This window comes from Tenrec ecaudatus, chromosome 10, assembly GCF_050624435.1.
Source record: "Tenrec ecaudatus isolate mTenEca1 chromosome 10, mTenEca1.hap1, whole genome shotgun sequence".
NCBI lineage: Eukaryota > Metazoa > Chordata > Mammalia > Afrosoricida > Tenrecidae > Tenrec > Tenrec ecaudatus.
The window spans coordinates 103,573,515-103,589,665 of record NC_134539.1 but is presented as its reverse complement, the minus strand read 5'-3'; positions in this window follow the sequence as shown (position 1 = coordinate 103,589,665).

Genomic DNA, 16,151 nt, shown 5'->3' with positions numbered 1-16,151 from the left:
AAGCTACATCTGAAATCCTTGATAAAAGGAGTAAAAGGGAAATCTGCTTCTATCAAGAGTGGAAGACCAAAAGTGAAGACAATATCTAGCATTAATTTGACCACATGCTCACACATGTCTGCAAGTGCTTTGTCATATAGACCTTAGTTTGGGAGGCTGTCAAACCTAGAGAATAGAGCTAAGATGATGTGTTCCATTCTTGCTTTCCCCAATATCATTTAATGAATTCCTATTAGTTTTAAAATGAAACAAGAGTGCCTAAAAATTCTGAACCGTGACCAGATTGATTATTTTAAATCAATATCATCCAAGGTCTTGAGTAATGTTTTAAATTTACATTGCATCCAGGTTTTACTTTGCCTATAATCTGATATTTCTTGTTAACAACCTAAATCGTATTGACTCTCTTTTATCCAAAGCTTGCAAATCATAAATTTATGTTAACAAAATTTCAGAAGTTTAGATACAGACTTAAGCACAAGGTATGCACAGCAGTATTGGTTACAATAGCACAGAACTGGAAGTAACTTGCTCTCAGGTGGCGTCAAGTCAGTTACAACGAAGGAAACAATACCTGGTCCTTCGCCATCTCTTGCTACCATAGTGACCCCCTCTGGGTTTCTGAGACTGCAACTTCTTACGGGAATGGAAGGCCAGTCTTTCTCGAGAAGTTGTTGGTGGTTTTGAAGTGCTAACCATGGAGATTGCAGCACCCAATGCACAACATGGTCCTTCGTAATATATGTTCAATAATTAAACTGGACATAAAAGCAAATTGTAGCATATTGATGATACAGAATCTATTCAGTGGACAGAATAATGAATAATCACCATGAGTAAGATTTAATGCTCTGAAGGTAATAATAACCAGAAATAGGATGCAAAATTGCATATTCAGTGTCATTTCACCTATTAGATATGTGTCTTCGATGTTCCTCACTGATCCATAGTGCTATGGGGGACAACACTAGAGATTCAGTGCAGGAATTGTGCTCAATCTGACCCCACCACACTGAGGTGAAACACTAAGGGTGTGCAACAGAACAGCAAGGGGAGCAGAGCAAGGAAGGCCCCAAGGAATACCAAAAATAGACTTTGGGGCCAGGGCGGGGCACCCATTCAGACTCCACCAGAAAACACTCCTAGAGGTCAACAAACAAACCTTGAACTATTCATAGGCTTTTCCTTTTTCTGTTGTGTTTTGTTTTCTTTTGTTGCTTTGTTTTGCTCGGTCTTGTTTCTGTGCTTATTATTATCTCTGCATGTCCACCTACATAAGATAGGTGGAGGAGATGAGATAATCTGGAGCAGAAAACAATGGGACCTACAGTTGGGGAGGGCGGCATCAGAGAGGGAGAGGAGGGGAAAAGGAAGTGGGTGTTAACAAACCCAGGGACAAGGGAGCAACAAGTGATCTAAACTCTATGGCAAGGAGGGTGTAGGAGGCCTGATTGGGCTTGATCAAGGGTAATATAACTGAGAGGAGTTACTGAAACCCAAATGAACATGATAGTGGGCCAAGAGGAAAGTAAAAGGAAATAGGGACAAGAAGTAGGAGGTAAAGGGCATTTACAGAGGTCTAAATACAGGCATGTACGTATGTAAATACATTTGTAAATGATGATGGGGAGATAGATCTATGTGCATATATTTATAGGTTTAGTATTAAAGTAGCAGATGGACATTGGGCCTCCACTCAAGTACTCCCTCAATACAAGAACATTTTGTTCTATTAAACTGGAATTCCTGGAGGGAGGGTGGGGTAGAAAAGGGGAACATATAACTTCCTCCCTGGGGGATGGGCAACAGAAAAGTGGGTGAAGGGAGATGTTGAACAGTGTAAGATATGACATAATAATAATTTATAAATTATCAAGGGTTCATGAGGGATGGGGGAGCAGGGAGGGAGGGAGAAAAATGAGGAACTGATGCCAGGGGCTTAAGTGGAGAGCAAATGTTTTGATAATGATGAGGGAAATGAATGTACAAATGTGGTTTACACAATTGATGTATGTGTGGATTGTGATGAGTTGTATGAGCCCCTAATAAAATGATTTTTAAAATTTTTTTAATTTTAAAAAATCGGAAAAAACAAACAAACTGGCATTCCATGATGCTCATCTTTCTGGCACAATTGCTGAAGACAAAGTGTGTGCATAAGAAAATGTGGTGAAGAAAGCTGATGGTGCATGGCTATCAAAAGACATAGCATCTGGGGTCTTAAAGGCTTGAAGGTAAACAAGTGGCCATCTAGCTGAGAAGCAACAAAGCCCACATGGAAGAAGCACACCAGCCTGTGCGATCACAAGGCACCAATAGGAGCAGGTATAGGCATCAAAGACCCAGAATAAAAACCCACATCATTGTGAATAAGAGAGTGTGTAGAGTGGTGACCCAAAGCCCATCTGTTGGCAACTGGACATCCCCTTACAGAGGGGTCACAGGGAGGAGACGAGCCAGTCAGGGTGCAGTAGAGAACCAATGAAACCTACAACTTTCCTCTAGTTCTTTAATACTTCTTCCCTTCCCCCTCCACCCCCCACCCACTATTATGACCCTAATTCTACCTGACAAATCTGGCTAGACCAGAGCATGTACATGGGTACAAATAAGAGCTGGAAAAACAGGGAATCCAGGATAGATAAACCCCTGAGAGTAGCCATACCAGGAAGGGAAGAGGAAGGTAGGGGGAGAAAGGGGGAACCGAACACAATGATCTAACTATAGCCCCTTCCCAGGGGGATGGACAACAGAAAAGTGGGTAAAAGGAGACATCAGTCAGTGTAAGACATGAAAAAAAAATCTATAAATTATCAAAGGTCCATGAGGGAGGAAGGGTGGGGGAGGGAGGGAAATGAGGAGTTGATACCAAAGGCTCAAGTAGAAGGAAAATGTTTTGAAAATGATGATGGCAACAAATGTGAAAATTGGCTTGAAAAACAATGGATGGATGTATGGATTGTCATAAGAGTTTTACAAGCCCCCAACAAAATGATTTATTAAAATAAAAATAAATAAATGTGTCTTTGTGTACACGTGATCTTGACATTGACAAGTAATGTATCTATAAATCTAAATAAAGAAAACTTCAAACAGTCAGCTAGAGATTTAAGATATTCACAACAGGGATCAGACAGTTTTTCATAAAATGGTACAGTTCATTGGTTGACTGGGCTTAGTCACTCATTGATTATGTGATTGATAGCCATCTCTCTAAAGTTTTACAACTTAACAGATGAAATTGGAAAGAGGCCTGGGGGTGTAGTGGGCTACTAATTGTGCAGCTAACTCAAAGGGCTGTGGTTCGAACACACAAGTTGCTTCAAGGGACAAAGATGAGGCCGTCTACTCCTATAAAGATTTCAAGTCTCCAAAACCTAAAGGAGCAGTTCTACTCTGTTCAATAGGGTCACTGTGGTTTGCAATTGATTCAATGGCAGTGAATTTGGAGGGATTTGGGGGATGTGCAGCTAGGTTAAGGGGGCATGACTGGTGGTTTGTTGCTAATATTCTTGCATTCTGAGTTGAAGACCAGGCTTGGATGCCTCATTTGCAGCCACTGGCCCCCTCTCAGTAGAATATTGCATGAGGTTATGATGCTGAATAGATTTTCACTGAGGTTCCACATGAAGACTTCACTAAGAAAAGGGGCCTGGTGAGCTACTTCCAAAGGCCAGTTAATGAAAACGCAACAGATCACAGTGATCAGATCCAAGACTGATCATGGGATGTATGGCTGGGTAGTATGTTCTAGGGTGCAGCCAAGAACAATATAAAAGTATGCAATAAATATTCAGGATCATTCAAAAATAGGAAGCACTGAATATTAGCGACTGTCTAACTTCCACTAGAGAAAGGTGAAGTTAAATAATGGAAAGAAAATTATCCATAAAGATGCATTTTTCTCTCGAGTGGCTTTAATTTCATTTCTATCTATCTTTCTACATATATTTATTTTCTCTAAATATTTTTATTTCAAAACATCCATGTGCAAACCATTCTGGTCATAACTGCCTAGTTTGTTCCATCAGAACAATCTGATCACCATACAATATTAGGCTGTCAGCAACTCCAAAAGAAGCAAACCAAAACCCACCCAACTCACAGTGACCTTATGGGACAGAGTGAAACTGCCCCCCAAAGGGTTTCCAAGGCTTTCTGTTACCTGCTCATCTACACTGTAACAACCCTTGGGTTATTGGGATAATCGCCATAAGCGTCATCTCAGTTAGTCACGGCACCAAAGCTAACCTTTTCTAAGAGCATGTAAATAAATATTATGTAATTATGTAAATAAATAATATTGCTGCTAGTAGGTACCATGGCGTTGGTTCTGACGCATAGCTAGCCCGTGTACAACAGCGCAACGCACTGTCCTGTCCTACATCACAATCGCGTTTTTATGTTTGAATCCATTGTTGCGGCCACTGTGTTAATCCATCTTGCTAAGGGCCTTCCTCGTTTTTGTTGCCTCTTTACTTTACCAAGAAGTGTGTCCTTCTCCAGGGACTGGTCTCTCATGACAATATGTCTAAAGAGCATGAGATGAAGTATTACCATCCTTGCCTGGAAGGGACATTCTGGTTGTCTCTCTTTCCAGCTTTGTTAGTACTTTTGGCAGTCCGGGGGACTTTCAATATTCTTTCCAGCACCATAATTCAAATATCAAGTTATCTCGGACTCAAACTGACCAAGCACAAAACTGTTCTTGGGCCTGCAACATTTTCAGGATCCTTGCTAGGATTGAGTCCATTGTGTTATTACATTTCCACGGACCCCTGACTTGCTTTTCTAGCATTCAGTCTTTCCTGACGATGTGTCCAAAAGAAGTAAGATGAATCTTGCTCCTGAGGAGCATTCTGGTTAGATTTCTCCTAAGACAGAGTTCTCCCTTCTCCTGACAGTCCACAATATATCCAAAATTCTTTACCCACACAGCAGTTCCAGTGCATCAAATCTCCTATCTTCCTGTTTCATTATCTAACTTCCACATTGAAGTGAAGCAACTGGCAAAATCATGGATTGCACCAGGTGACTTTAGTCATCAAAAGGATATCTTTGCTAAAACAAAGTCGCAGTAGTGAGGAGGAAGCCGGACTGAGCAAGGTTTCATTCTGTTGTGCACAAAGCCACTATGAATTGGAGCAAACAGGGCAGCACTAGCACAATAGCAGCACAGCAGGCTGTAGCAAATGCTGTGAATGGCATGCCCCATATCACCTTGGCCCACCTTAGAGTTAACCTAAAGTACACAGAAAGTCTCCTTGAGATGCACAAACAAATAAATATCCCTGTGTGCTAGACAGGATTCTCTAGAGACATAAAACCACATTACTGATAATTATAAATAGATAGATAGATAGATAGATAGATAGATAGATAGATAGATAGATAGATAGATACAGATATATATTTATATTGATCTATAACACAGGAAATGAACTGTTAAATTATGTACAGGTAGATAGATATATAATACGAGAAATGAACAGTTAAATTATAAAGCAATACAAATGGCTCAGTGCAACTCACTCCCATGAGAGAGTTGTGAGACATTGGCAGTCCTTCAAGTCTTGAGAGCCACCAGGTAGTCCTCTGTAGAGAGAGCTAGGCTATCCCAGCACAGGCAGCAAAAAGCAAGGCAGGTCACCAACTGTCAGCCAGGTCACCAACTGTCAGTCCCCAGCTCCAGAGATGAAAATCCCAATCATGTGGTCTTAAAGGGACCTCAACTTACAGCGACACAGTCCACAAGCTAGGCATCCCACAGGTAGTGTACCCTGTAAATTGAGGCATAGAACAAGCAAGGCAGGCACACACTGGTCCAATGATTAAAGAGCAAGAGACAAGAAAGGCAAAGCTCACCAAGTCATTTATCTCTCCACCCTTCAATTAATCCCACTTGTGTTTATTGGCCAGGCTGGCACAATAAACTATCTCACCTTGGGATGACTCTTAGTCATAAGTGATGGGAATAAATGTCCCGGCTCCCTATCCCACCTCAGTCTCTAGTGAACAATCTGAGACTTTCCCCACATGGTTTCTCAGGGTCCACAATGGGCCTAAGCCCCACTCATTAATGCACCTTCAATGATTTTCCTACTATCCATATTCACTTTCCCTTACTTCCACACTTGTACTTTCTGGAATCACCTCACACAAAAACCACTTAAACTAGTGATGAGATTCAGCTGATTCAAACCTGTTCTGCTGAACCAATACCTCATTTTTTGTTGAGTTCAGCAAACCAGTTAACAAAATGGCACTCATAATTAGGGTGTGTAGCTGGGGAGCCCCCCAATGTGGAAATCATAAGTTTACATTCCTTACCCTTTTTAAACTTTTATCTGCACGACACCATATTCTAGGAGCTCATCGTAATATTCATTCCATCCATAGGTATAAATAATCAGACTGAGCCATACTTGTAATATTTATTTTTCATTTCATAAAACTTGTTATGTGGTTGATGAAATACTACACTTCTTTCATTGTGTCGGTTACTTCAGTAAACGAACATAAAATAAAGAGGAAAATTGCCAACCAACCAGAGGATGACACACTGTCATTGGTTTCAGGTTTGTGTTTTTCCCCCAAATCCCCACAAGATATTATGAGTGAATTATGCAATTCCTGGAAGTGTTAAAAGAGCTAAAAAAATATTGTCAGAATAAATCCTGTGAGTTCAGCAGAAATGGAAAGGGGATTTTCAAAGACGAACATAATATGCTCAGAGAAGAGAATTTGCCTGTTTTAATATACATCAAAAACAATGACTATTGCCTAACGGACCTACCTCCATAGGAATGAGATTGTACTCCTACAGTGAACAGACTGTCAGGGATATGTCACACTGACAATGATGCTCAGATAAAAGTGAAGAATGTTGCACGTGAGAATGCCAAGTAAGAAGCAATATGGAATTATCTTAAATAGCAGTTTCATTGGTTTATTCAGGTATTATTTAATATTTTCATGAATATTTTAAAACTTATAGCATAAGCTAGTTTTGTGTACTTCTTTTATTGTTCTGATTTAATTATTAAAGGTATGAAATAATAAACTACCTTTCAGTAAATTATTCTTATATTTAAAACTGTCATTAGGATAGTGAACTGATTGTTAAATAATTCTAATGCCACCACTGACCAGAACTCATTTCCATGACTCAGAATCTATTTTGGGGATAGCTCATGTGAGATACTCATTTATTTTGTTTTTTAAAAAAAAATTTATTTATTTATTTTTTTAAAAATCATTTTATTAGGGGCTCATAAAACTCATATCACAATCCATACATACAACAATTGTGCAAAGCACATTTGTACATTCATTGCCCTCATAATTCTCAAAAGATTTGCTCTCCACCTAAGCTCCTGGCATCAGCTCCTCATTTTTGTGCCTCCCTCCTGACTCCTTCCTCCCTCATGAACCCTCGATAATTTATAAATTATTATTTTGTCATATCTTGCCCTGTCTGATGTCTCCATTCACCCACTTTTCTGTTGTTCGTCCCCCAGGGAGGAGGTCACATGTAGATCCTTGTAATTGTTTCCCCCTTTCAAACCCACCCTCCCTCTAACCTCCTAGTATTGCCACTCTCACTACTGGTTCTGAAGGGATCATCTGCCCTGGATTCCCTGCGTTTCAAGTTCTTATATGTACAAGTCTACATCCTCTGGTCTAGCAAGATTTGTAAGGTAGAATTGGGATCATGATAGTGGGGGAGGAGGAAGCATTTAGGAACTATAGGAGAGTTGTGTGTTTCATCATTGCTACATCGCACCCTGGTTGGCTCATCTCCTCCCCGAGAACCTTCTGTAAGGGGATGTTCACTGGCCTACAAATGGGCTTTGGGTCTCCACTCCGCATTCTCCCAACCCATTCACCATGATATGATTTTTTGTTATGATGATGCCTGATACCAGATCCTTTAGACACCACATGATCGCACAGGCTGGTGTGCTTCTTTCATATGGGCTTTGTTGCTTCTGAGCTAGATGGCTGCTTGTTTACCTTCAAGCCTTTAAGACCCCAGATGCTATATCTTTTGATAGCTGGGCACCATCAGCTTTCTTCGCCACATTTGCTTATGCACCCATTTGTCTTCAGCGATCATATCAGGGAGGTAAGCACACAATGATATGATTTTTTGCTCTTTGATGCCTGATAACTGATCACTTTGGTACCTCGTGATCACACCTTCCCAACAAAACAGCTGAAGACAAAGCGGGTGAATAGGCAAATTTGGAGAAGAAAACTGATGGTGACCGGCTTTCAAAAGATATAGTATCTGGGGTCTTAAAGGCTTGAAGGTAAACAAGTGGCCATCTAGCTCAGAAGCAACAAAGCCCACATGGAAGAAGCACACCAGCTGTAAGATACTTATTTCACAGTATATATCCAATAAATAATTGCTCAATCAATGAATGAAAACATTCTCACTGTGACTCACCTGAAGTTAACAATGTGATAACCAACCAGTTGCCTCAAGTCATTTCTGATTTATAATTACTCCATGGGTGCCAGAATAGAACTGTGCTCCACAGGGTTTTCAGTAAATGATTTCCTTCTAGTTAGATTCAAATGCCAGCCAAGTATGTTCACCATTTACAGTTTCCATGTTTGGCAAACTTTTTTTTCATAAATAGGGTGGAAATAGTAATATGAATCAGCCTGATTGAGAAATATTTATACTTATATACATATTTATTTCATGGATGACCAAAAGAACAAACAAATCTATCTTAGAAAAAGTATAGCCAGAAAACTGGTTAAAAGCAAGAATGGAAGACTTCATCTCATGTATTTTAGACATGTTGTCAGGCAAGAGAGACCAGTCACTGGAGAAGGACATCATGCTTGGTAAAGTTGTAGGGCAGCAAAAATTAGAAAGATCTCAGACACAGTGGTTGCAACAATGGACTAAAACATAAGAACAATTGTGATGCTGGCACAGGACTGGGCAGTGTCTTGCTTTGTTGGGAGTCAGCAGAAATTGCTGAGTTTGGGGACTGAGAGGTTGAGTGGGGGCCCAAGACATGCAACAAGGCCTTGTGGCACCTCAAGGCTCGGCTCCAGACTGTGGGCTGACTTTCCTCACAGAATTCTTCTGCCCTGCCACACATATGCACTACCAAGTTGCCGTAGCCTGAGTCCTGCTGTCTGGGCTACCTCAGCCTACATCGCCCACACTGCACGGTTTCCCCTGCTGGTCCCTGTGCTGCACAGAAAAGCTTCCTCTGGCAGTCCCCATGTTGTGCAGTAAAGCTTAACCCCGTGACTCAAACTGTGTACTTCCAGTGAAACTGGCCTGCCCAGTGCCAACCTCGCTGGCATGACTGTCCTGCCTGTGTTGCATCAGAGGGCCACTGAGCTCCCCTCCAAATAGATCATCCAAGATACCTAGGGAGAGAGTAAACCCTAGTGAGATAGAGATCCAGCTCAATATAGCAGTACATTTGTCTCCAGGTAATCCTTAGAATCATTCTTACTAGCCTCTAAGAGAGAAATACAGGACTCTTGGACTCCCGGCTAAAAAGCTGTCAATATCCATCAAAATGACACACCAAGAACAACACACATCAGCAACTACTGCAAGAAAGCAGGTGAAACAAAATGCAATGTCTGACGAGGACTTGACCCTGATGACTTACATAGAAGCATAGTTGGACCGACAAAAAGAAATCTTCAGAAAGCTGACTAGAGTCATACAGAATGTGAGGAAACAATAGAGAAAAGTAATGAAGTATTACCGTGGATAGAGTTCATACTAAAGAGAAACACAAGAATTAAGGGACAAGGCAACAGAATCAAAGAATAGTGTAAGAGACCTCACCAACAGGTTGGAAGAAGCAGAGAACAGCAACCTTGAAGATAAGCAAGCAGAATTCAACAACCGGGAAAGGCACTCAAACAACCAAATCAAAGAAACTGAAGAAAACCTGAGAACAATGAGTCATGCTATGAATATGAACAATATTTGAATAACTGGGGTACCAGAACAAGACAAATCAAAGACATCCACAGCCAAATAAGCAAGGGAATTCCGGGAAGAAAACTTCCCTAATTTAATAAATGAGAACCAGACAATCATCCAGCAAGATGAGAGGACACCAATTAGACGGAACCCCAAGAAGAATGCACCAAGGTGTATAATATCAAATTATCCAAATTTGAGGAAAATGAGAAAATTATAAGAGCAGACAAGGAAAAATATGCATTCATCTATACGAGTAATCAGATAAAAGTATGCACAGACTTATCAACAGAAACCATGAAGAAAAGGAGAGAGTGGTGTGACATCCTCTATCCCACAAAACTCTTTATCAAAATAGACAGAGGGAAGAGTGTTCACAGATGTGTTAGTCTGAGTACTTTAGAGAAACAAATTCATAGAAATTGATATGTATAAGAGAGAGTTTTATATAAAGGGTAAATGTACATCAAGAAAACAACACAAACCAGTGCTACCCAAGCCCACAAGTCCAAGATTAATCCATATGCCTGACACCAATCCCTAAAGTCCTCCTCCATCTCAATTAATACACACAATGATGTCAGCTGCAGGAGGAAAGCCAAACCAGTGAACGTATAAGCATCTCATTACTGGCAGAGGTCTCCACACAGCTGCTCCAGCACCCAGGGATGCATCAGGGTAGGTCCATCAGCTTCTCCTTACGGATGTCTTGCAGTAAATAAGCCTTTCCAGCTGAAGCAGGGAACTGGCTAAGGCAGCTGCACCCTGGTCAGACCATCACAAAGCAAGAGACCCGAGAACTAGAAAGGCGAAGCTCACCAAGCCATTTATTCCTCTGCCCTTCAATTAACCCCACATATTTATTGGCCAGTTTGGCACAATAAGCTAACTACCTCAACAGACAAGGAAAAGTTGAAGAATGCTTTTTTTAAAAAAAAAGTACTACCAAAAACTCATTCCAACTCACTTTGAACAGATCAACTTTTACAGAACACAAACATGAGAGCACCACATAGTGTAACACACTGAAGGCAACACCCAAGATGTCATTGACTAACGGTGAAAAGAAGGCAAGAATGAATCCCTTCACACATACACAACACACTGCTAAGTAGGAAGATTGGAAAATATCTAACAGAAAAGGTAGAAGGTAATGACAAAGAATCCACACATGAATGTTACAACTCTGAATGTCAATGGGCTGAATTCATCCATTAAAAGACAAATGCTAACAGACTGGATTAGGCAACAAAACCCATCACTCTGTTGCTCACGGACACATCTCAAGTTTATGGACAAAAGCAGGTTGAGGATCAAAGTCTAGTGAAAAGTATATCAAGTTATGGCAATTGAAAAAAGGCAGGAGTTGCAATCTTAATCTCTAACAAAATCAATCTCAAGGTGCAGGACATACAAGAGATAAGGATGAGTCCTAAATTATGCTTAAGGTATCAGTAGACCAAAAGCCAGCGAGCATAATAAACATGTGTGTCCCCAATGAGAGACGCACAAAATCCGTCAATCATATCCTTCAAAAGATGGGGAAAAATATTCACAGAGTCAACAACAGGAGACTCCAATCCACCACTCTCTGAGAAGGACAGACCAATGAAAAAGAAGCTCAACTGGACAACACAACCTGATATTCAGAGTTCTCCACCCAATTGCACAAATTCACATTCTTTTCAAGTTCACATGGTACATATTTTAAACTAGGCCACAATCTGGGACACAGTACAGACTTGAGTATACTTCCTTCTTTGACTGCTATATGATAAAACTGAAGATCAACAAAGAAAGATTTTTAAAAAACCAAGGGCAAATACTTGGAGGATGAAGAACTTTCTTATTCAAAAGGAGTGGGCCCTGGTTCAAATTAGAGATGAAATTGGGAAGTTTCTAGAAGCTAATGAGAATGAGAATACAACATTAACCCTATGGGACATAGCAAAGGCAGTTAGCAGAGAATTTTGATAGTGATAAAGGCACATATGAAGACAGAGGGGAGACTTATGGTGGATACTCTATCACAAAACCTTCAGCAGTTGGAACAAAGTCAGCAGAATAATCCTTCTAATAGCAAAAGGAAAGCAATTATAAATATCAGGGTGGAGATATATGTGTGGGAGAAAAAGAAAACCACAAAAAATCAACACAGTAAAAATTTGGTTCTTCTAGAGTAGCAGTTCTAATCTGTGGGTCATGACCCCTTTGGAAGTGAAAAGACCCTTTCACAGGGGGCGCCGGAAACCATCGGGAAACACATATTTCCATTGGTCTTAGAAACTGAGACACCGCTCCTCTGTCCGTCTCCAGGTGGGTCCACCCGCATGCAGATACACCCAATATGCATACCCAGCATGAAGACTGTTACTCATGCTACACCATACTTCAAGACAAAATTTCACTTTTTATAATTAGAAATAAATATTTCACAATACATAATTATATATTGCTGTTTCTGTGATTAATCACTATGCTTTAATTATATTCAATTTGTAAAAATGAAAACATATCCTGCATATCAGATATTTACATGATGATTCATAACTAGCAAATTATAGTTATGAAGCACCAACGAAAATAATTTTATGATTGGGAGTCACCACAACATAAGGAACTGTATTAAAGTGTCATGGCATTAGGTAGGTTGAGAACCACTGTTCTAGAGGATTAGCAGAAATGACAAACCATTGGCAAATCTTACAAAAGATAAGAAGAAGCAGACATCAATATCCAGGATGAGGGATAAAACAGGGGACATTAAAACGAATCCCGATGGAAAGAGAACCAGACTTCAACCCTGTGCTCCCAACACGATCGCTAAAGTCAAAGTGGGTGCATAAGCAAATGTGGTGAAGAAAGCTGATGGTGCCCGGCTATCAAAAGCTATAGCATGTGGAGTCTTAAAGGTTTGAAGGTAAACAAGCAGCCATCTAGCTCAGAAAAACAAAGCCCACATAGAAAAAGCACACTAGCCTGTGTGATCACAAGGTGTCAAAGGGATCAGGTATCCAGGCATCAAAGAACAAAAAAATCAAATCATTGAGAATGAGCAGGAGTGTAGATTGGAGACACAAGACCCATGTATAAGCAACTGGACATCCCATACAGAAGGGTTGCAGGGAGGAGACAAGCCAATCAGGGTGCAGTGTGGCAACAATGAAACATACAACTTTCCTCTAGTTCCTAAATGCTTACTACCCACCCACCCCCTACCCCCACTATCATGACTCCAATTCTACCTTACAAATCTGGCTAGACCAGAGGATGTACACTGGTACAGATAGGAACTGGAGACACAGGGAATCCAGGACAGATGATCCCTTCAGGACCATTGCCGAGAATGGTGATACCGGGAGGGTGGAGGGAGGTTGGGGTGGAAAGGGGGAACTGATTACAAGGATCCACATATAATGTCCTCCCTGGGTAATAGACAACAGAAAAGTGGGAGAAGGGACACATAGGACAGTATAAGACATAACAAAATAATAATGCTTTCTAAATTATCAAGGGTTCGTGAGGAGAGAGCGGGTAGAGAAGGGAAAAAATTAGGAGCTGATACCAAGAGCTCAAGCAGAAAGCAAATGTTTTGAGAATGACAATGGCAACAAGTGTACAAATGTGCTTGACACAATGGATGGATGGATGGATGGGTTGTGCTAAGAGTTGTACAAGCCGCCAATAAAATGATTTAAATAAATAAAATGAACCCTGATGAAATTAAAAGAATAATCAGACAGTACTAGGAAAGGCTGTACTCCAATGAATACAACAACTTGGGAGATATGGACAAATCCTGGGGAAAACAAACCCTCCCCAGATTATTTCATACAGAAGTCAAGAACCTGAACAGAGCCATAGCAAAAGAAGAAATACATAAGGTTATCAAGAGACTACCAACTAAAGAAAGTCCCAACCCAAATGGCCTCACAGGGGAATTCTACTGTGCATTCAGGACACAGCTGGCACCAACTCTTCACCAGCTCGCCAAGAGCATAGACAAGGGTGGGAAACTAGTCTATGGAGCGATTCTATGTATATTTTTACATTTTACTAGGGGCTCATACAACTCTTATCACAATCCATACATATACATACACCAATTGTATAAAGCACATCCGCACATTCCCTGCCCCAATCATTTTCAAAGCATTTGCTCTCCACTTAAGCCCTTTGCATCAGGTCCTCTTTTTCCCCCTCCCTTCCTGCTCCCCACTCCCTCATGCACCCTTGATAATTTATAGATTGTTATTTTGTCATACGTTGCCCTATCCGGAGTCTCCCTTCACCCCCTTCTCTGCCGTCTGTCTCCCAGGGAGGAGGTCACATGTGGATCCTTATAATCAGTTCCCCCTTTCCAACCCACTCACCCTCTACTCTCCCAGTATCGCCCCTCACACCCCTGGTCCTGAAGGTATTGTCCACCCTGAATTCCCTGTGCCTCCAGCTTCCATATGCACCAGTGTACAACCTCTGCCCTATCCAGCCCTGCAAGGTAGAATTCGGATCATGGTAGTTGGGGGGAGGAAGCATCCAGGATCTGGGGGAAAGCTGTGTTCTTCATCGGTACTACAGAAGCGATTATATTTTATGAACCTATTCTATGAAGCTATTATAACAGATACAGGGAAAGGATGCTACAGGAATAGAGAACTACAGGTTGATTTTTCTGATGAACATAGCTGCAAAAATCCTTAAGAAAACTTTGGCCAATAGAATAAAAAGTATATAAAATGAATAATTCATCATGACAAGTGGGATTCATACCAAGGATGAAGGGAATAGTTCAACATCCAAAAATCCAATAACATTATCCACCACATTGACCAAAAGAAAAGGACAAGAACCACATGGTAATATCAATCGAGTCAGGAAAAGCACTTGACAACAAGCTGTCTATGAAAAACCAACATTACAATCAATGGGGGAAAGATGAAAATATTCCCACTGTAAAACTGGCCAGACAAGGAAGCCCCTTGTCCCCATTTTTATCCAATATCGTCTGGGAGGTCCTAAATGATAACATAAGGTAGCCAAAGGACATCAGAGGTGTTTATCTGCTGAAAGAAGAAGCGAAACTATTGTTATTCACAGATGATAATATTTTACATATTGAGAACCCTCAATGCAATAGAGGAATATGGTAGCATGGCAGGATACAAGATCATTAAACAGAAGTCAGTTTGATTGCTATATACAACTAATGGGATTATATAAAAAGAGATCAAGAAAGTAGTATCCTTCATAATAGTTGAGCATAAATTGAGATATCTAGGGATATATCTAACCAAAAAAATAAAAGATCTGTACAAGAACCCTACAGAAAATTATTATAAGAAACCAAATGGGACCTTCACAAATGGAAGAATATTCCATGCTTGTGGATCAGAAGATTCAGTATGGTCAGTGCTACCTGAGACACTATATAAGTGCAATGCAATCCCAGTGAAAATCCCAACATCTTTTTTCAAAGAAATGGAAAACTGACTGTCAACTCCATATGGAAAGGAAAAAGCCCAGACTTGGCAAAGAACTCCTCCAGAAGGAGAATAAAATGGGAGGGCTTTCATTACCTGGCTTTAAAATTTATTATACAGCCACAGTTGTCAAGACAGCGCAGTACTGATATAATGATTGATTGATTGATTGATTGATACATGGACCAATAGATAAAAAATCCAAAAAGAAGATCAGCAGCATATAGACAATTGATCATCGATAAGGGCCCCCAAAATATCAAATGGGAAGCGGATGACCTTTTTACAAGACCCTCACTGCACTCCATACACAAGAACAAATTGCAGGTGGATCACAGACCTTGAGGTAAAACCCCAAACTATAAGGATCATCAATGAGAAGATTGAGACAAAACAAACCTTAGTACAGGGTATACATGAGCTATCAGAAACAAGGAAGGATACACACAGAGTAAAATAGAATAGACAAATGGAACTTACTGAAGGTAAAACACTGGTGTCCATCGAAAGATTTCATCAAGAGAGTAATAAGAGAACCCATAGACTGGGAAAGGCATTTAGCAACGACATATCCAACAAAGGGCTCATTACTAAAATCTACAGAATCCTGTACGTTTACAAAAGAAAAAATGAATTGCCCACTGAGGAGGTGGGCAAATGACTTGAAGGAAAGATTCACAAGGGAGGAAAAC